Raw genomic sequence first — 21927 nt, 5'->3', positions numbered from 1 at the left:
TTGAGCCACCCCCCTCTTCAATGGCTGATGAGCGCTTTCAAACAACAATTCTTGTACATGCCTTACGCTACCGAACAGTGGCAATGTATGTGTGAAGAACTCTAACAGTCTGTGAAGGTTTGGTTTGTCCAAATGAGTAGAGGCAAAGCTGTTTGTGCGACACAGCTTATCTACTCGAGATAGGTAACGAAGTGCCATATTCCGAATCTCCAGGAGTCTTTTGGTTCCTCCTTCTTCATTGTGTGTGTCTATTGACCTCTTACCATCTATTCTTGATTCCGGAAAGTACTGCGTCCTGCTCACGAGAGAGGAAAACAGGTCGAGGAGGTTGAGAGCTTCATCGATAGTAGCACAGTTTCCCCTTACTCCCTCGCCAGTGATTTTGTGCACGTACCAAGTACACTTCATCGCTCGTGGTGCTACCAAGAGCAGGCAGTACATAGACGATATCTTCATTGATTGTAGCACATGCTTGTCATGGTTGATTAGGCTCTCTTGATATATGAGGTGACCATCCTTCAAAGCCACTTTGGCAATCGCCTCAGCATCTCTGCGTACATCTTTTGGTAGCAATGTTATACAGAGATTCATGATGTCGCGACCAATCCCGAGGAAAAGATGATCGGGAGCCACAACGCATGAGCGATACGAATCGAAAACAGAAGGAACAACCGGTTTCCTACTGCCAAGTACACGAGGTACACGAGCGCGAACGTGTTGTAGTTTTGCAGAGAGTTGATGAAGTGCCTGCAAACTTGTCTCAAACGTATCTGCGTCATTCATTCCGAGGGCTTTCAACTCTTGCCTGGATAACTTGGATCTCCTCAATGCAGTAGCCCGGTTCTCATCTCTCGCGAAAGATGGATGGTCGGAATGGATGCGAGTTGTATAACAATACTTGCTTCCTTGAAATCCAGACTTGTCGTACCTTCCATAGCTGCATAAGTGACATGGAACATTGGAGCAGTGCCCTAGTAGGTCCAAAGTGTGGGAGACTGCAGGATAGTCCCGGGCGTACCCGACGACATCGAGAAAAAGAACAACCTTCTCTCCTTCTGCGGTAGTCATCTCAAATCCCTTTTCTGTCCCCTCAATGATATCATCAATAACTGCCGCCAGTACCTCGTTTGTAGATACTCCTGGAGGAGTTAACCCGATGGGTCTGATGGCTCCGGCTCCGTTGCGGTTCTCCGGAGCCATACCTATTGGCAGCATGTATACACCACCTATGCTTCCCTTCTTTCCAATGTACGGCGTAAATCTATCAGAGTACAGAAACATTCTGTACACAACGTACTTTCTTCCATCTTCAAGACGTCCACTGCTCTCCGCATCGACGCGATGGCCCTTGTCCATCGGATTATCATCCGCAGATACTCGTTTCACTACGATTTTGTCAAACATCTGGTTGTAAACCCCCCTATTCGTGCCAGTGAGATTCGAAACATTTCTTTCAGAAGATACAACCAAGCTGGTGGCGTAGTCGTCATCACAGTTATGTCTTCTCCACATCCTATACACAAGGAAGGGTGTTTGCGTGGGTTCTTCCGAATCTTCGGCATCTGGCTGTCCTGGAAGTGCAAGTTCGACGACCATGTCACTGGGAAGGAATGCCCGAGATTCTGGTCTCTTCATCTTCATCCTTTTGGTACGCTTTGAATTAGACTGCTCCTGCGGTTCTGTCCAGTTCGGATCATCGTAAACAAAGAAGGAAGATACAACTGCATCAAAGCTCATGTTTGTTGAGGACGTTACTGCAAACTGGGCTTGCATCAATCTGCCCTTCACGGCGTCACTTGTTTCGAACGTGATGTTAAGAAGGAGCCCTTTTCGAAGTTGCACCGTCACACCACCTTCGGTTGGAATCCGATAAACAGATAGAATCCCAGCCCTATCTTTGATCAGTGGAGTGTCCTCAATATCCAAGAACCTTGGTACCTCGCTTGACGGATCCATATCATGCCGTCTTCCTTGCACCATCTCCCGCAATCTTGCTGTCGAAAAGTCAAGTTTCGCCCAGTCGCTAGGCCTTACAATCATGGTAGGAGCGCTGTCCTGTGAGGAATACTTTCCAACGCCAGCCTTCGACCCAGACTTCGAGAAATCCACAGTAAACATTTCTACACGACAAGGAACGAAGAAGTTGGATTTCGCAAATGGACGAACACGTCTCTTCAGAGTAGATGTACATGGCAGTTTGAGAGTGATCTGCCTTTCATTCGGTCTCCAGTTCCTAAAGTTAGCAAGTGTCTAATACGCAGTCTCGCTGAGACGTGTGCTCCCAGTTGCTGTTATCAGTGATGCAATATTTGTCCAGGTCAATCGAATTCCACCAGAAGCACCGTCGAACATGCTGTCTATCAGCTCTTCGCACCCTTCAGCTTCGTAGACAACGTCCTGCTCAACGCTCAATCCAATGCATAATCCAGATTCGTTCGCTTTCTTCACAACGGAGCGTGTCATGTCGTTTGGAGTGAGGACTTAATGGAAGTGCCTCCACGCCGTCATGCATCACGCCTTGTTTTTCTTGGAGGTCGCTTAAAAGCCCGTCTTTCAAAAGGGAAGCATAGGATTCTGATTGACGGTCTAGTAATTTGAATCCATCCCCTGGACGTTTTGCTGGCTTTGTAGACAGTTGCCTACATGGCCTTGCTCTTTTTCGATGTCTTTCAAGCTGAGTTTCAGAAGAAGATGGTGCGTGCCCATCCGAAGTGGTCCCTTGTGATGCAACATCTTCGGAACGCTTTGCATAAGGTCCGCGTTTTTTAAGAACCCAACGACTCTTGCTTTGACGCCCCATCTGTGACGGTTTCGACCAGGTTTGCCACTGGAAGTGGGGCTGCAGTGAAGTTTGGCATGGACCTCGGCATTAACAAGACTTCAGCAAGCTTACTGCTCTTCAGACGAAAGAAGGTCTTTTGTTACATTTGGCGATGCATGCGGTTGTGCCGTTAATATTAAAGCTTGGTTCAATGAATAGAAACGGTAAGAATGAGATGTTTCTACTCGCATTTTGATGTGATACCGCACGAAAAAAGCTCAATGGATGGCTGTCATTAAGGGCAACCATGCCATACCGAATTCGGTAATTTCAAATTGAGATTTCAGAACCTATATTCTGCTATTGACACGTGCCCATGAAAATGTAACTGGTTTTCACTCAGATGCCCTGCTCGAACTCAGAAAAGGCGGTAGTTTGATATATCAAACTACCGCCTACTGCATATATAGTTCCAGGACCAGATCCAACTCTCTGCACGCCCCTCGTCCGCAGTCCTGACCCACCACACATCTTCTTTTCTGGCAGTTTCATTTCCGCGAGTTGCGTGTTCGGTTGAAATCTCATGCACAGTAAGTGACGCCACTTCTGCCACAATCCTGACCCACCGCGCATCCTCTTTTCTGACAGTTTCATTTCCGCGAGTTGCGTGTTCGGTTGAAATCTCATGCACAGTAAGTGACGCCACTTCTGCACAATCCTGATCCACCGCGCATCCTCTTTTCTGACAGTTTCATTTCCGCGAGTTGCGTGTTCGGTTGAAATCTCATGTGGAGACACGAGTGCGCTGCACACGTTGGGTAAGTGAGCGCTTTCTCTAGGCAATACCGTTTTGCGATTAGCTACAAAGCTTTAACGTACGTTCGCACATTCTCTTACACATTGAAAGTGTCGAAGAACTGTTCTGACCAATCCTCACAGCGTTCTTTGTCTCACTGCAGGTCAACCCGCCCATCGTCTAACTCAGGATCAAGTAAGCCATCAGTACATGTAATGTGACCGTAACTGACCTCTCCTGTTATGTTTCTTGGCGTTGATTATTGTATTTAACGGAAGCGCAATGAACCACTGCCGCGGTATTTCGGTATTTGGACGGGGTAAATGTAGTGTATGTAGCCGTAACAATACTCTTTAGTTGCTACAAATAAATGTGGTGTGAACGCCGCTAGAACTGCTATCGGTTTCATCCTTCGGGATGGGACCGTTTCTGGACCAGCGCGGTGACATCACCTTTGCAAGAAAGGCACTGGACTAACATTTCATTGACTGAGAGTAGGTCGCGGCATTACGTCTAGTGCTGCATTGGGGCTGCGAATGGACACATGTTGTCATTGCCCTGGAGCAGCAAAACATAGTCGTCGGTGGCTGCGCAGATGCAGCGGTGATCATCGTCTCATCATTACCTCAATGTAACAAAGTTTGGCCCTGCAAGACCTACTCCGTGTGCAGCTCCAGCCAACCATCTACCGCCACGGGCCAGGTAGAGCCGCTGTGCCATAACTATGCTGCTTTCTAGCCAATGGCATCATTGGTAAAAAATGTGCAAAATCGCGACATGAAATCAGCAAGCGTTGCTACATTTATGACACATTTTTTGCTGGCCCGGACCAAAATATTTGCGCAAATTTTTTATTGCGTCAGATAGGCTGATTTGACCTTCCTGTGTGAAGAGAGGTTCTATTTTCGAGTCGCGACCACCACTTAAACGCACAAGCATAGTCATCCCTTCACCACCCGAGACGACATCTGCGTATTTCACTTCTTCGTCGCCTGTGAACCCTAGAGTATAACCGTTGTCCATTTCGATAATGAAATGAGTCTCATCGGCATTCTCCACGTCATTCTCATCGATATGCTTACCACGAAATACTCGTGCAACGAGACCGAGGTGATGTGCTATTTCCTTCTCAAGCTGCAGTTCCTTGGCTGGCGATAGCTTCTTTTTCCCGCACTGCGATCGACTGTGTATGCGAAAGGCATCTGCAAAGGCTTGCACGAAACGGCCTGTCACAAAATCAATGAGACATTTACCAGTGGCATCACCCGTCATGTCGGCAGAGTATTCTTCTGTCTCAGAGTTCTCCAAAATATGTTTTCCCAGAGCACCCAAGTTCCTATAATTAAACTTGACGCCAAGTTTTCTTAGGCGGTCAAATTCGGATCGCCAGTCCCGATATAATCCTTGTTTCCATGCTGCAAGCTTGCGTCCTCGACCAGAAATGGCTTTCAAGCTGATTCGTTTAAGTCCAAACGTTGTGTTACGTGTTATAGTCAGATTGTGTCGAGATGACATCTGCGCATCCAAGTCACCCATCGCCATGTACTTTGATCTGTTGCCCCAAATTCGACTTGCTTTCTTGATGTTTGCGTTGGGTTTTCCTCGAAAGAGATCGGGAAAGTGGCGCACTGCTCGTATAGGTATATTTTTGTTGCCATCGGTTGATGAAGTAACTGTCTGAATTATCCATTTACAGATACGGATACGCTGCGATATACTTAGCACATGCTGTAAAGATCTCCTTCCAATGGGAGCTTGAGGGGCTGAGATGGATGCGTTTGGATTTTGACGTGGTGAGTTGGCGTTGTCGGAAGGGCTTGCATTGCTTGTGGCTGCTGCAGCTTCTCTCGCAGCAGCAAGAGAAGCTCCGCGCTCGAAAGCGGCCTGGATCGGAGATCCCCGCACGCGCATTGGTTGATGGGATTGTAGGAAGGATGGATAGAAAAGCGGCGAGGTTGATGGTGCTTTGCATGGGATCTTCGGGTAAGGAGACGGCGCACTTTGAAGAAGAGTGCGACGCGCGCCAACAAATACAGAAACAATAATACACGTACAGTATTTTTGTTGTGTACGTGACACGTACCCAAAGCCCAAAGTTTGTATACACTGTAAACCGGCGGTTTAATGACACTAATTATAAATTCGTCCCTTCTGGAGGCACAACAAATAGTGTCAGTGACACTATTAGGGTAATGACACTATTCACATGATGACACTAATCACGGTAACTGGGTGTAGCGCCTCCCGACCCACGACCTATATACGCCGAGCGCCGTCGTCGGCGTCGGATATTAAATGGGTAATTAATAATTAATTATTACCATTAAAATTGCCACTTGGCATTAGAGGCTAATTAGAGTATAAACTTGTGCCTACCACGTCTGCACACGTGCCATACACATGTCTTATCATCCAAAGTGTACGCGTACACTTTGGATTTACTTCCTTACAGTACACGTTTCCGAACTCTTACAATTCATCCAAAACGTCCGCGAACGTTTTGGATGAGCACACGTGTGACACACGTGTGTAAGGCGGGGAGCGCGGCCATGCGACGGCGGTAACCCGAAGTACAGTGCACAGGGTCACTGCTCTACATCCCTCACAACTGCTGCGGCCAAAGACAACTAGTAAGGGTTTTCCGGGTTGGACATTTTCCAAGAAGCCGCCGCGAACCCATTTCGGGGAATGACGTCCATCTTATACCTATCCCATCGTCCAAGCCATGCATATTTTAGTTTCTGCATGACGAAGGAATCCGCCGGTTAAATCAAGTCTGTAGCGTTAAGTGAAAAAAGCGTAGCTCGGTGTTGCACGCTTGCAAGTTCTTGACCAAATCCTGTGACATTCCATAACCCCCACAATTGTCGACCAACGTTATGCGTTTTCGCCCATGCGGTAACGATTTGATGACATTCTTCTCTGCCATATATTGTGCAAAAATAGTCTTGTCCATCCAACCTTTCAAGTCTGAACGATACAACACACCAGGCACATTGTCCGGGACCCCCTGTATAGGATAACTTCTTTTCATATTCTGAAAAACAAGAAAGGGCGCTTCAATGACCGTGTCCATTCCGCCAGAGATCCTGATCATCATCTTCATACCATCGAAGCCCGACACCACATCCGAATACTTCACTTCAGTTTCCTCACATTTTCCCAGTGTGCTGTGATTATCCAAATTAATCATAAAATGTGTTTCGTCGGCATTGCACACGTCATTTTCGTTCATTGCTCCAGAGCGAAATGCACAAGCAACCATCCCAAGGTGGTATGCCACCTCCCTCTCAATATGTGTCTGTTTGGCGGGACATACCATAAGCTTCCCAGTTTGTGCCTTACTGACAATTTGGAAAAGACTCATGAATGCCTGTATCCAGCGGGGAGAAATTAATCCAATAATTAGTTTGCTCGAATTTAAATCTTTGGGATTGGCACGGTACACCGCATTTCGAGGTTCGCAGACCAAGTGAATTGTCAAGTCACGCAGAAGTTTTGGGCTGAACTTGAGGCCGGACTTGCTAAGACGCTCAAATTCCTCGAGTAAGTCTTCATTCAGGCCAATTACCCAACCCGCTCGTTTCCTTCCTCGACCGGCACAAGCCTTGATGTGGACACTTTTAATCCTAGTGCCTGTGACGCGCGTAATCGAAAGGGGTATTCCACGGTTGTCTGTACCTCTTCGGCATGCCATCAGGCTTTCCCTACTTTTTCACATTCTAGACGCTTTGCCATTGTTTGCTTTCTTTGAGCCACTAAATAGTTCTGGGAAATTCCGAACTGTAGCATAAACACCCCCAACGGAGAGGGGTGTATGCACAGCTCGACGTAGACCCCGTCCGAACGGGAAGACGGGTGAAGCGGGACACCAGATAACGGCACCGGGCAACGGGCCCGGGTAGCGTGGTAGAGCGGGAACGGGGAGGACGCGGGCACGCGCGACCGGTTCGACGCCTCGACACCCCGGCACGGTACTGGGTAACGATCCAGTACCGACGGGCGGAGGCGGAGCCGGCTCGTGGGCGTACCGCGCGCGTCCTCAACCCGCGCTCGGTGCCGCTCTAAGGTAGTTAGCGAGCGCTACCTTAGAATGAGCGGGAAGTCGGAACTTGACGGTCAGTGGGTGACAAGTCCGTGCTTGTCCTCCTCCACCACCGCCGGTCCGCTCCATATTTAATATACAAAACAATCTATAACACTACAGTACCGAAGTACTGTAGTGGTCTACTGTAGCACGGATCGGACCATGCAGTAATAGTGTCAGCCGTCGTGGCTGACAGTACACGTGTGTGTCCTTCCGTCCCGTGTGTACACGTGTACACGAGGGGTACACGTGGCCACGCGCGGTAGTACTGTAGAGCATCGGGCTCTACAGCACTGGATCCCGTTGTTGATCTAATCTACCTAAAAAGCCCCAGGGGGGGTTATACTACACGGCCCCCCCTTAAGCGGGGACGTCGGTGTTCATGGGTGCTTGTGGAGAGGGGAAGACAGGTCCGATCCCGCCGTCGATACGGTCGTCCTCGTACCCCCTGACGACTTCGCTCCCCTGTCACCGCCTTCCGTGTGCCCTTTCGCGTTTCTTTGCGTACGCGCGGATTATTCGTCTCTCCCGCTTTCACCTGACGACCCCAGCCTCTCCCGTCTCGCCGCCGTGGTGGCCTCCGCGGCCGTTCCGGAAGACCCGCCAGACTCGAAGCTCTACAGTATCCGTGGACTTGGGTGCCTCGTCGTCCGTTGCCACGCCATCGGATACCCGTCGTTCCTTGACGGCGGGGGGTGCGGCGCCGGTCCGGCGTGCGCCTCTCGCCGGCGCGGGCGAACCGCGTGGCGAGGAACTCGTGGCGGCGTGGTCGCTCGGGGGCTCGTACCAGCCCGTCGAGGGCTCGTACGGAGCCTTGGGCATTTGCCGGCGCCCTGGTATGCCACCCGATGCCCCCCGGCTCGACAGGGGGGGCGAGTCTTCCTCCTACGCTCGCGAAAGACCTCCTCCCTGGCCCGGTCCAGAAAAAAGGGGGCGAGAAGCTCGGGTTTGTTGCCGTCCCACTCCGCGTCCCATCATGCTGTTCGAACATGGCTCTCTTCGTAGAGCAACGGGAGGCGCGAGAGTGAACGGCTCCTCTCGTACGACCGCAGCGTCCGATGCGCGGAGGTCCGTCCGGTGTGTGATCGGCATTCAAAATTGCGCTCGCGACGGTCGCCTCACTGGCGGCGCCACTCGCCATCGGGGAAGTGCGCGGATGCGAAGTCGTTCGCTACCCTTCTTCTTGCCGCTCTCCGTCGAGGCGAGAGCGCGAAGACGCGAAGTCCGTTTTCTATCTGGCGTACCTCGCCTTCGTGGCGGGCGCGCCGGCGCCGTCGGCTTCCGCCGCACGGTTTGCAGCATTATACTGGCGCGAGCGGGGGCGCTCCAGGGCCTGTGCCCGGGCGGTGGCGGTCGGTACCGCTCCCCGTCGTACTGTAGACTTGCCGGCCCTCGCTGTCGGTGACGAGGGCGCGGCGAGCGACGACGCGCGACCCTGCCGTTGTGTAGACTTGTCGGCCCTCGCCGTCCGTGGCGAGGGCGCGGCGCGCTACGACGCGTGACGACGGTTCTTATCCTTCGCGGCCCCCGCCACCGATGGCGAAGGCGCGGCCCGCGACGACGCGCGACGACGATCCTTATGCTTGTCGGCCCTCGCCACCGATGGCGAGGGCGCGGCGCGCAACGACGCGGGACGCATGCCATTCTCTTTGGCCCCCTCGCTGTCGCCGGCGAGGGCTCGTAGGGCAGCGCAGTTGCCTGTCATTCCCGTCGCGTGAAGTATCCGGCCCGCGGCCCCACTCCGCGCTGCGGTGCAAGTCCGCGTCGCAGCGCCTGGGCCTCGCAAGCTCGGCCCGCGGCGCTCCTCGCGCTCCGTCTTCCTCACTCACCCGTTCTCCGTGGGGGAGATCGTGCGTGTGCGTCTCTATTGTGGCCCGTGCATGCTACGCGATTTGTTTTCTCAACAAAACGCGTCTCGTCGGCCATCCCACGAGAGGGGGTCGACTTCCTGTTCCGTGGCGGGAATCGTTGTGTCAGCTTTCCCGAACGTGTGTGTCTCGTCGTGCGACAACTCTCACAGCTCGGCCGCCTTCGTATCCCTCCGGCTCGGAAAACGAGACAGTGCCACGAAAGGCTGTCTCTCGTTACCGAAGAGCGCACGAGACCTTCGTGGACGTCGACGTGCACGCTCACGCACCCGTCTGCGACGGTCGCCTCCCTTTTGGTATGGAAGCGCTTGGTCTTGCTTGTCCCCGGGCGAATCCCCTTCCGTCAGACCTCGTCTCCCCGTCCTCGCTCCCCTCGCCATCGGGGAGAGGGTGCGAACGCGCGGAATCGTCTTCTTCTTCGCTCGCGTCTCCCGCCATCGGTTGCGGGGGCGCAAGTGCAAGGCGAACGTCTTCTTGTCCGCGCCCCTCGCCATCGGGGCGAGAGGGCGGACACTCGACGAACGTTCCTTTCTTTTTCGCGCGCCCCTCGCCATCTGTGGCGAGCGCGCGACGCGAACCGCATCCGCCTTCTTGTCCGCGCGCCCCTGCGCTGTCCGGTGGCGGTGGCCCAGCGTGCGGACTTCGTATTATCCTTCGGGCGCCCCTCGCCATTCGGGGGCGAGGAAACAAAAACCTGAACGCGGTTCTTGTCCTTCGCGTCCCTCGCCATTCGAGGCGCGGTCGCGGCGTGCAGCGCGCGTTCTCCTTCAATCCTCTCGCGTCCCTCGCCATTCGGGGCGTGGGCGCAGCCTTTGCGGGTGCGGTAGCGTTCCTCCATCAAAGGCGCTGTCGATTCGTTCGACGCCAAAGTAGACGGTGGTGGTTTGTATCCCGCTCGTCGGGGCGTGTCGGTCGTGCAACACGAGCTCGGCGCTGTGCACGTGCGATCCGTGCCACCCCTCTGCCCAGGGCAATGTCCACCACTCAATATTTTTGGTTTTGGGGTAGGGCGGCGGTGTCGACGCTGCCGCTATTCGGCGGCCAATCTCGGACGGTGCCGCCGGGAAGCTGCGCGTTTGGAGCGCTGCTTCGTTGGCGCCTTCGCCGAGTGTGTCCCCCTCATGGTGTTGTACTGTCCGTCTGAAGGGTCTAGTCGGGCTACGTTTGGCCATCCCACGGAGCATTGCGTGTCTCGTATGCCAACGTGCGTATGTTCGCCCACGTGAGTTGCCCATTTTTCATCCCACGGAGCATTGCGTGTCTTGTATGCCAACGTGCGTATGTTCGCCCACGTGAGTTGCCCATTTTTCCCCCGATTAATTTTCCGTTAATTTTTCTATTCCCGTGGTGGCGGATTGACACCGAGCGAGCGGTGCGCTGCGTGTGGTTGCCGCACTGTACGACAAGTGTCCCCATCTCTTCTCATTTTTTCACACCTCATCGGCCGGTCGTGCTGTCGAGACCGGGTCGGGGGTATGACAGTGTAGTTTTCTCCTTGCCCCAATTTTCGCGTATTAGCCGTTGGCGTAGCGGCTCGGTGTCTCATCCGAGACCCCTGTCCTCACGAGCCACAGTGACTCTCAGTCTCTACGCCCCCGCGTTTCAGCTCCTCTCCGCAACTTGCAACACCTTGTATTGCTTAACCCCTTCCGCGTTCCGCGGCTTATGTGCCGTATGGAGGAGATCGCCGTTCGGCCTCCACTCGCGTTACGCACCTCCAGCGTGGGGTACTGTACGCTGTACCGCTTTCTCCCAGCATTGTGTCCAATTATACCAAGGGCTCCCGTGATTCCGTTGGGGTTGCCTCAATCGTCGGACCTCCCCTCGCCGTGGTTGCTGGACTTAACGGATCGTCCGGCAATCCTCTTCGGGGGGGGGTCGTCCGACTTTTCCGATCCGAACGGGGTATTGCAGTCCTCGTAATGTCGGTCATTACGAGGGCCCAACATTTTTTTCAGGCAGTTCGTACTGTCCTGTTCTTATGTCTCGCGTCCTTGACGTCCGAGAAGTCAAGACGACTTGACTTGAACGCGTCCCCGGCTGTGACCCTCCGATAGGGTCTGCCGACCTCCTTCGCTTCCCCTTTTAGTGTGTTCGTGCAGGCTGGGGTTAATCCGCAAAGGAGCGGTTGAGGGCCCCCCTTAAGCGTGAACGTCCGCGTTCACGGTTTGGGTGAGGTCCCTGCCGGTACGTCTCCGGAGGCGTTGGGCGTAACGAGACACCAACTCCTCCGGGACGTGAGTCCGCGCAGTCCAAGTGGGCGCGTCGTAATCCGCCCACTTGATGAGGAACTCCGTAGTTCCGTCTTCCATGACTCGATGTCTCAGTAGCCGTTCGACGGCATACTGCGTTCCCGCGGTGACCTTATCGGCGAGGTCCCGCGGGGTCGTCGTACTTGCTCGTAGTGCGTCTATCGGAGACGGCGCGTACACGCAGCGGTCTGCGGAGACTCGCTCGGTGACCCATCACGATCGATCGTGATGGTTCGGCGGTCATTGACGAGCACGCGGTAGGGTCCGACAGCGGGCGAGCTTGTTCGATGTCTTAGCCCCATCGGTGGGGTTGAGATATACGTATTCTCCGGGACGGAGCCGGGAATTAATACGTCGTATGCGCTTACCGAAGTCGCGCTTCTAGCGAGCCTGCGTCCGACGCAGGCTCCCGTAGGCCTTTTGGATAGTCGAGTCCAAGGTCTTGAGGAACTCGGCAGGTTGGTTCCCCCTATCGGAAGGGGGCGCTGTAGCATAAACACCCTCAGCGATAGGGGTGTATGCACAGTTCGACCGAGACGCTTGTCGATTGGGAAGACGGGGGTGAAGCGAGACACCAGATAACGGCACCGGGCAGCGGGCCCGGCTAGCGTGGTAGAGCGGGAACGGGGAGGACGCCGGTACGCGCGAGCGGTTCGACGCCTCGACGCCCCGGCGCGGTACTGGGTAACGATCCAGTACCGACGGGCGGAGGCGGAGCCGGCTCGTGGGCGTACCGCGCGCGTCCTCATCCCGCGCTCGGTGCCGCTTCTAAGGAAATTAGCGAGCGTTACCTTAGAATAAGCGGGAAGTCGAACCTTCACGGTCGACGGGTGACAAGTCCGTGCTTGTCCTCCTCCACCGCCGCCGGTCCGCCCCATATTTAATATACAAAACAATCTATCATAACACTACAGTACCGAGGTACTGTAGTGGGCTACTGTAGTGCAGGTCGGCCTGCACTGTAATACTGTCAGCTATGTCGAGACTGACAGTACACGTATTACCCGTGGTGCGTGCGCGCTTCGTTCGCGCGTGGTACACGTGTGCACGAGTATGCGGGTGTCCCTTGTCCCCGTGGTGTACACGTGGACACGCGCGGTTGTACTGTAGAGCGTCGAGCTCTACAGTAGGGGATCCTGTTGTTGATCCAATCTAACTAAAAAGCCCCCAGGGGGGGGTTATACTACACGGCCCCCCCCACGAGTGTGAACGTCCGCGTTCACATGTGCTTGTAGGGTGACTCGTGCTTCCTTCCTAGACTCGATCCTCGTTTCCCTATCGCCCCCCCCCCCGCCTGGGTTCGTTCCTCACTTCTGTAGTGCAATACGCACCTGGAAAGGGGGGTGAAAAGAAAGGAAAACATTTGGATATGAAAAGTAGTCCGGGTTTGGGGGACACACGTGTGAATAATTGCACAGTTTTAATTTTTAATTATTTTATTTTATTTAGTTAATTAGTTGGCATTAATTTTGCTGACACTAGATTAGATCTAGGATCTAGCGCCGCGAGCTACTGTACTGGCTCCGGCGGGGCGATATATAACTTAGCCCTCTGACGACCAAGTCAGTAAAGGTATCCCGAGTTGCCGGAGTTCAATGTCGCCTTGGTCGAAGTCCGTCTCTACCAAGACGCTCCCTTTTACCTAAGCCTACGGCATCCTCTATCGCTCGGGGTTCCCTTTTCTCTTTCTTTTATTTCCCTATCCTTTTCTATCTCTGATTCTACCTATTTTTCCCTTATCTTGTGTTGGTGCCATCGGCCTCGGTTGCGACCGAACCGGTGTAGGTGTCTTTGCCGTCGGGCGACACAGTTGACGTAGCGCTGCTACTGTGACCCATTTTCCGACGGAGACCGTTGTAACGACGTCTCCCTCGAAGGGCTCCGTCGTATTACGAGCCAGTGTTGGTACCATCGGTGTCGGTTGCGACCGAACCGGTGTAGGTGTTTCGAGCCATCGGGCGGCACAGTTGACGTAGAGCTGCTACTTTCATTTCATCCCGACGGGCTGCGTTGCGGCGCCCCCGTCGAAGGCCTTGTCGCGTTACAAGGTGTCGAAGAAGCTCAACGAGCATTGGCCTTACAACCCAGTGGAACCGGGGTATCTACGTACGCGCCCCACCCCACACTCGTCGAGCAATTCTCTTCGCAAGCCTCTACCACACCGATCCCGGGCCGGGCTATTTCTCTGTGCCCCCCCATCAGGGATCCGAGCTACTACGAGTCGCAAGCTCGTTTAAACGGAGAAGGGAGAGTCGGACACTCCGTAGCGCTGTGCCATCGGCAGTTCTTCTTTTTGTTGCTGTTGTTGTTTTTGCTGGACCATCGGACCGCGGTCTCTGCCCGACAGGCGCATTGCACTACAACTTCCTCGTGCGTCGTGCTCTCCGTTCTTGTTCACCCCTTCCGTTGGCTGTCCTCCTTGTCCGGGGCGACGATCGCGTACAAGGCGCTTCGTGCGGCGCCTTTACGGGTCTCGCCTCTCTCTTCGCAGTTGCCGGCGGTCGTCACTCTGCGTGCCCATCATGCTGTTCGAACATGGCTCTCTTTGTAGAGCAACGGGAGGCGCGAGAGTGAACGGCTCCCCTCGTACGACCGCAGCGTCCGATGCGCGTAGGTCCGTCCGGTGTGTGATCGGCATTCACAATTGCGCTAGCGACGGTCGCCTTACTGGCGGCGCCACTTGCCATCGGGGAAGTGCGCGGACGCGTAGTCGTTCGCTACCCTTCTTCTTGCCGCTCGCCGTCGAGGCGAGAGCGCGAAGACGCGAAGTCCGTATCTGGCGTACCTCGCCTTCGTGGCGGGCGCACCGTCGGCTTCCGCCGCACGGTTGCGGCATTATACCGGCGCGAGCGGGGCCGCTCCGGGGCCTTTGCCCGGGCGGTGGCGGTCGGTACCGCCCCCCGTACTGTAGACTTGCCGGCCCTCGCTGTCCGTGGCGAGGGCGCGGCGCGCAACGACGCGCGACGACGATCCTTATCCTTATCGGCCCGCGCCACCGATGGCGAGGGCGCGGCGCGCCCACTCCGCGCTGCGGTGCTGCGGAAAAGTCCGCGTGGCAGCGCCTGGGCCTCGCAAGCTCGGCCCGCGGCGCTCCCCGAGGACTTTTTCCGGCGCTCCTCGCGCTCCGGTTCCACCGAGGCAAGGTCCCACGCGGGTGCCATCTTCGTCCCCCCCAGGCAATCGGGGCGAGGGCAGAGCGCGCGGTATTCTCCTCGTCCACGCGCCCCTCGCCATCGGGGCGAGGGCAGAGCGCCGTGGATTGGGACTTTCCTCGTAATACACGTGTACTGCGACCTTTTTCCGTCCGCCGCGCAATCAGAAAATCATCCCAAAAATTGTCATAATTTCCCGCGAAAACAAGTTCTGCCAAAAAATCAGAGCACGGTTCCTGATTGGTGCGCTGTCGTCTGAGGAAGATATCTTCCCAAAATTAAATCATGGCATGCGCCGTGATTAGCGATAAAAAGTTCTAATTGGGGCTGACAGTACACGTGTGTGCGCATATATTGGTGCGCCTGCGACCGAGTTGCTCTCGCGCTTACGCCCCTTCCTTAACTATCCTGGCGACTGTTGAGGCGAACGCAGCCTCACTCGCCTGCTCATCTGAAAACGCCTTTTGCTCGTTTCCTCGCGCACGACCCCTATCGATAGGGTCATGACCACGTCGTCCGTCGGGTTATCGGACCCGGATGCGGACTGAGGGCTCGAAGTGAGCCCGAACCTTCTCGGATATTCCGAGACACAAGCAACGGGCATTCTGGTCGCTTACTCTGCCCACCAAGGGGCTCTCGTGATTCCACCGCTGATCGCCTCGTTCGTCGGGCGCCCCTCCTCGCCGTGGTTGCTGGACTTAACGGATCGTCCGGCAATCCTCTTCGGGGGGGGTGTCGTCCGACTTTTCCGATCCGAACGGGGTATTGCAGTCCTCGTAATGTCGGTCATTACGAGGGCCCAACATTTTTTTCAGGCAGTTCGTACTGTCCTGTTCTTATGTCTCGCGTCCTTGACGTCCGAGAAGTCAAGACGACTTGACTTGAACGCGTCCCCGGCTGTGACCCTCCGATAGGGTCTGCCGACCTCCTTCGCTTCCCCTTTTAGTGTGTTCGTGCAGGCTGGGGTTAATCCGCAAAGGAGCGGTTGAGGGCCCCCCCTTAAGCGTGAACGTCCGCGTTCACGGTTTGGGTGAGGTCCCTGCCGGTACGTCTCCGGAGGCGTTGGGCGTAACGAGACACCAACTCCTCCGGGACGTGAGTCCGCGCAGTCCAAGTAGGCGCGTCGTAATCCGCCCACTTGATGAGGAACTCCGTAGTTCCGTCTTCCATGACTCGATGTCTCAGTAGCCGTTCGACGGCATACTGCGTTCCCGCGGTGACCTTATCGGCGAGGTCCCGCGGGGTCGTCGTACTTGCTCGTAGTGCGTCTATCGGAGACGGCGCGTACACGCAGCGGTCTGCGGAGACTCGCTCGGTGACCCATCACGATCGATCGTGATGGTTCGGCGGTCATTGACGAGCACGCGGTAGGGTCCCACAGCGGGCGAGGCGAGCTTGTTCGATGTCTTAGCCCCATCGGTGGGGTTGAGATATACGTATTCTCCGGGACGGAGCCGGGAATTAATACGTCGTATGCGCTTATCGAAGTCGCGCTTCTAGCGAGCCTGCGTCCGACGCAGGCTCCCGTAGGCCTTTTGGATAGTCGAGTCCAAGGTCTTGAGGAACTCGGCAGGTTGGTTCCCCCTATCGGAAGGGGGCGCGTCGCCGTCCGTCCGTCGGAGAGAGAACTCCGGCGGTGGCCTGCTGAGCACGAGCTCAAACGGCGTGGTGCGTGTGGTGCGATGTACGTGGGAGTTGTACGCATACGTAAGCGGCCCCACGTACACATCCCAGTCGTCCTGGTGTTCACCCACGTAGTTCCGCAGTATCGAGGCGATTGTTCGGTTATATCGCTCGACTTGCCCGTTCGTCTGCGGATGGTACGCCGAAGTGTACAAATTCGTTATCCCCAGAACGTGGCACGTGCTGTGGAAGAACTTGGCATTAAACTGAGGGCCGTTGTCCGAAAGCAACATGCGAGGGACGCCATACTTGAACACCCACGAGTCGCAGAACGCAACTGCGACCGTGTGCGCTGTTATCGTGCGGAGCGCAACAACTTGGGTTAGCTTACAGAAGCGGTCCGTAATCACGAGCAGGAACCGTTTTCCTGTCTTTGTCTTGGGGAGCAGCCCCAAGATGTCGATCGCGAGGCTCTCGAGGGGCCTCGTAGCTGGAAACAATCTCAATCGGTTCAGATGTTTCCTCAGCTTCACTCGGTTCATCGCGCAGGTTCGACACCCTCGCACCGTGGCTGCGACGTCTGCAGCCAAGTGGGGCCAGTAGTACTCGCGTCGGAGTGCGTAGTACATACGGTTCTGGCCCGGGTGCCCCGCTATGGCTGGGTTGTGGCACAGGCGAAGGAGCCTGGCGCGGAGCGTCCGAGGTACCACCACCTGAAAGATATCAGGGTCGAAGGGGTGTCTCCGTTTGAGCACCTCTTGGTGGTCCTCGAAGAACGCGGAGTCCCGGGACTCTGACTGTCGTGCCAAAACGGTTTGGCAGAAGTCATCCACGCGTTGCTCCTCGGCTATCTCCTCTGTCGTAAGAGGGGGCGGAAGGTCGTCCTGCGGTGGGGCGACCGGGGAGTCGAGCGCGCCAGCCTCGGGGTCTTCGGCGCGCTGGATATCGGCGGCGTCGAACTCGTCGTTCTCCTCCCAAAACGAATTGGGTCCTTGGAGAGCGGGGGCTTCGTCGTCACCTCGCGGTTCGTCGCGCGTCCGTACGCGCGACCTTGTTCGGGCTTCGGCTTGATTCCGTGTCGTTACGAAGACATGGACGGCCTGATGATCACAGCTCGCGGTACAAGCGTGGTCCGCGAGCTCGTTCGATACGTCTCGAACTGTCGTGCCCTCGTCGAAAGTGGGGATGTCGTCATCCACCTCGACGGTGGGGCGAGGGTCATCGGCGACCTTCTGCGACACGAGTCGTGACAGGGCATCGGGCACCGGATGCCCGCGTCCGGGGCAGTACTGAATGGTGAAATCGTATTCAGCCAGCCGTAACCGCCACCGGGTGAGTCTTCCGGAACTCTCGGTGAGGGACATGAGCCATCGGAGGGCGTCATGGTCCGTCCGTACGGTGAACTTCGTGCCTTCTACGTACGGCCGTAGTGTGCGGACGGCCCACACTACGGCGAAGCACTCGCGTTTGGTAGCGCTGTAGTTGCGCTCACTATCTGACAGTGAGTACGACCAATACCCCACGGGGCGCCAGTCGTTCGGCTCTTCGTGCTCCTGAAGTAAGGTGCAGCCGAGTTGGTAGGCACTCGCGTCGGTGTCTATCATGTACGGACGACCGTGCCGGGGCAACGCGAGGATCGGCGGAGCGATCATGCACTTCTGAAGGTTCTCGAACGCCTGCAGTTGCAGCTCCGTGGGGTTATAGAAATCGGGATCCGAATCCTTGCGCGTCATGTCGGTCAGAGGACGCCCCATCTTAGCGAACCCCTTAACAAATCGGCGGTACACGTTACACGCCCCGAGGAACGAGCGCACTTGCGTCAACGTCCTTGGGAACGTGAACGTCTTGAAAGCGTCGGCCGCCGTATCGGCCACGCTCAACTTGCCTGGGGAGATGATGTGCCCCAGGTAGTGCACCTTCGGCCGGAAGAAGCTGCACTTCCTCAGCTTAAGGGAGATACCGGAACTCCGCAGTAAGCTCAAGACGGTATCGAGATGCCTCGCGTGTTCTCCGTGGGTACGGGAGAACACGATCACGTCGTCGAGATAGACGAGGCATATTTGCCAGCGGACTCCGGAGAGTATTATGTCGAGCGCACGTTGGAAGGTGGCCGTTGCCCCTTTGAGTCCAAACGGCATGCGCAAGTGGCGAAACGTGCCCATGTGCGTCGTAAACGTGGTCTTATCCCGGTCTTCCGGAGCGACCGGGATCTGCCAATAACCGGAATTTCAGTCCAACATGGTGAAGACGGCTACATCTCCTAACGAGTCGATGCAGTCGTCCATCCGTGGCAGCGGATACGAATCCGCTGCCGTCTTCGCGTTGAGACGCCGATAGTCCACGCAGAACCGAAGAGAGCCGTCTTTCTTCGGTACGAGCACTACGGGGGACGCCCACTCGGTGCTGGCGGGTTCGATAACCCCTGCGTTCAACATCTTGTTGACCTCCTTCGCGACCATTTCGCGCATGGCCGGGCCCTTCCGATAGGGCATAGAACGAATCGGTTTCGTTCCCGGTTCGAGGGGAATGCGGTGCTCCGTGGCCTGGATCGTTCCAAGCGCACCGCTCCACAGACTCGAGTGCTTACGGAGCATCTCGAGTACGTGGCCACGGAGCTTGTCATTGTCGATGTATGACAGGTCAATCTCTTTTTCCCAATCCATCGGTGGATTTTCGGGATCCTTTTGCTGGGGGGGTACAGCACCCCTCGCCGTCGGTTGGCATAAAGGTGACCGTTCGTCCGGGTCGACACCCCTGCCCCCGGCGGTGGTCTTATCGTCGGAGTTGGATCGGCCAACTCCTACCCCACCGACTTGATCGGTCAAGTCGGTCAGGTGTAGCGCGTGCGCGATCCCCTCGGCGACCTTACGTTCGGGAGTGAGGATCGCGAGGGGGTTGCGCTTCGCGTATCCCACGACGGTGTGCTTCGGAAGCCTCCTTTCTCGTCGTGAGAAATTCGCGGCGATGACGTCGAAGGTCTGATTCGGTAGGACCTCCGCGACGCCATTCGTCAGCCTCACTCCATGTCGGTGTTGGAGTGATGGCTTGGGCTTCAGGAACACGAGGCCCGTCCCGGCGGTTGTCACACGCACACGGGCTTGTGACATCGCGAGGATGGTAACCCAGCGGGCGATTCGGATCGCCTGCGGGGCCTCCTCGCGTACGCCCGGCCGACCCGTGTGTCGTCCGTGTCGCCTGGTAGGGGGAGTCGACTCCCCCTTTTCGTTGACGATGGCGACAGAACCGCATTGGCGTAGTTCCTTTCGTTGAGCTTCGATGTCAATACATCGCACGTGCGTATCGATGAAGGCCGTGCCGAGGAGGACCGGCACGGCGAGCCGGTCCGCGACTACGAACGGAATTCGGAACACCGTATTCCTCAACCGCACGGCCAGGCGGACGACGGCCGAAAGCTTGAGGGGGTTGCTATTCGCGCCTGCCAATCGTGGCAGAGGTGCGTCGTGCACGACGTAACGCGTCCAATCGGGGGGAAGGTCGGCCTTCCTCACCAGATTATACCCCGAGCACGTATCAACGGCGATCGTGCGGGGTTTAAATGCATTTCCCTCTGTGGCTATCGAGCCGAGGACGTTGTAGATCTTCGACGTCATAAGGCAAATGACGCCGTCGACAACCTTCGGGGCGGCCTTATCTGTGAGGTCGTTCCGCCGGGGCCTTCGATTTCGGTGCTGGCCCCGCTTGCGTTTCCTTCTCCCCCCTCCTTGGGGCGTCCGCGGATCAGTGACGCCCCTCGGATTACTCGAGTCCGTACGACACGGACCTTTCTCCGGCGACCTTGGGCTCGCGGGAGTCAGGGGGTCGACCGAATCTTTTCGGTCGTCGTTGCCCCCGTCGCCATCGTTATGCCTCACCGGGACGTCGGCTGTCCCGGTGTGTTGTCCTCCTAACTTCGGGCCTTCGGAGGCCTCGACGTGCGCTCCCTCCTGTATCGGCATTACAGGAGCTCCCGTGCTCGCCTCTGGTAGCGGGGGATGTATTATCGGACAATACCCCCCGTGTCCCTGGCGAGCACGCGGGGTCGGGTCTAGTTCGTGTGGAAAAGACGGCTCACGCGACCGCGTGTACGTAACCGTCTTTACCCTTTTTTCGAACTACCCGTGCTACCGGAGCTAACCTCCTGGATATTGACGGCCAGGTCTTCTTCGGGTAGCCGGCCGCGTGGGTCAGGACGATTCCTCCACTGCGACGCAGCGGCCCTGGCGAAGTATTCGGGTACTTCCGGGCCTTGACCTGCGGCGTCCGGTCGTTGCAAGATATGGGGGACGAAGCGAGTCGGCTCTCCTTCGTGACCCACCGTGGGTAGAGGGTACAGATCCTCTACCCAGTCTTGCAGGTACATTATCGCATTTTGTACCTGTTGGGGTAACCGAGGACGGTCTCGGTCCCCTTTTTCTCCTCGTCGGGGGTACCTGGTGTCCGCCTGCCGGTAGGCGGGTCGATCCCGACGATCGACTTCGTTACGACGGTACCCGCCTCCACGGGGGGCGAAGCGTGCGCCCCCACCCGATCGGTTCGGGAAACCTTGACGCGGGGGACGGCCCTCGCCCGCAGCTTGCCGGAGGAGATTACGCGCACGGGGGCGCGTCTCCATCTGGTAGCGGTAGTTCCTGTACGCCGTGAACATTCGTTGTTCCGGAGACAAGAACGGGCACGCGTACATGGCATGCCCGTACGTAGGGCATAGCCAGCACACGTACGCGCTGCCGTCCGTTGAGGCGAAGGTTGTAGTATAATCACCCCCAACGACGACGGGGTGGGTACTGACAGTTCGGAAAGACCCCGATCGGCGGGAAGACAGAAGCACGGCCCACCCACGGTACCGAGCACGGGCTCGAGGTAGTGGTGGTAGAGCGGGATCGGGGAGAACGTGCGCACGCGCGAGCGGTTCGACGCCTCGACGCCCCGGAGCGGTACTAGGTGACGATCCAGTACCGACGGGCGGAGGCGGAGCCGACTCGTGGGCGTGTAGCGTGCGTCCTCAACCCGCGCGCGGTGCTACTCTAAGGTTACTAAAGGGAGTACCTGAAAGTAAGCGACGTACCAAGGTGAAGGATCCTTGACAAGTCCGTGCTTGTCGTCCTCCACCGCCGGCGGTCCGCTCATATTTAATATACATTGTAGTCTATCATAACTCTACAGTAGTGCCGGTCTACCGACACTGTAACGCTGTCAGCCGGCGGGGATGACAGTCCACGTGTAGTACGCGTCCCGTACACTTGGAGGACACGTGTGTGCGCGCATGGCTGTAGGGCTCGTTGCCTTACTGTCCCTGATCCGATCCTAATCTAATTTCCGTTTGGGGTTATACCACATCACCCCCCCCCTCAAGAGTGAACGTCCGCGTTCACTCCTGAGGCTTGTAGAACC

This window comes from Chondrus crispus, genomic scaffold (genome assembly GCF_000350225.1).
Source record: "Chondrus crispus Stackhouse genomic scaffold, scaffold_83, whole genome shotgun sequence".
In the NCBI taxonomy this organism is placed as follows: domain Eukaryota; phylum Rhodophyta; class Florideophyceae; order Gigartinales; family Gigartinaceae; genus Chondrus; species Chondrus crispus.
The sequence above is the reverse complement of the archived record's forward strand: the minus strand, read 5'-3'. Positions refer to the sequence as shown.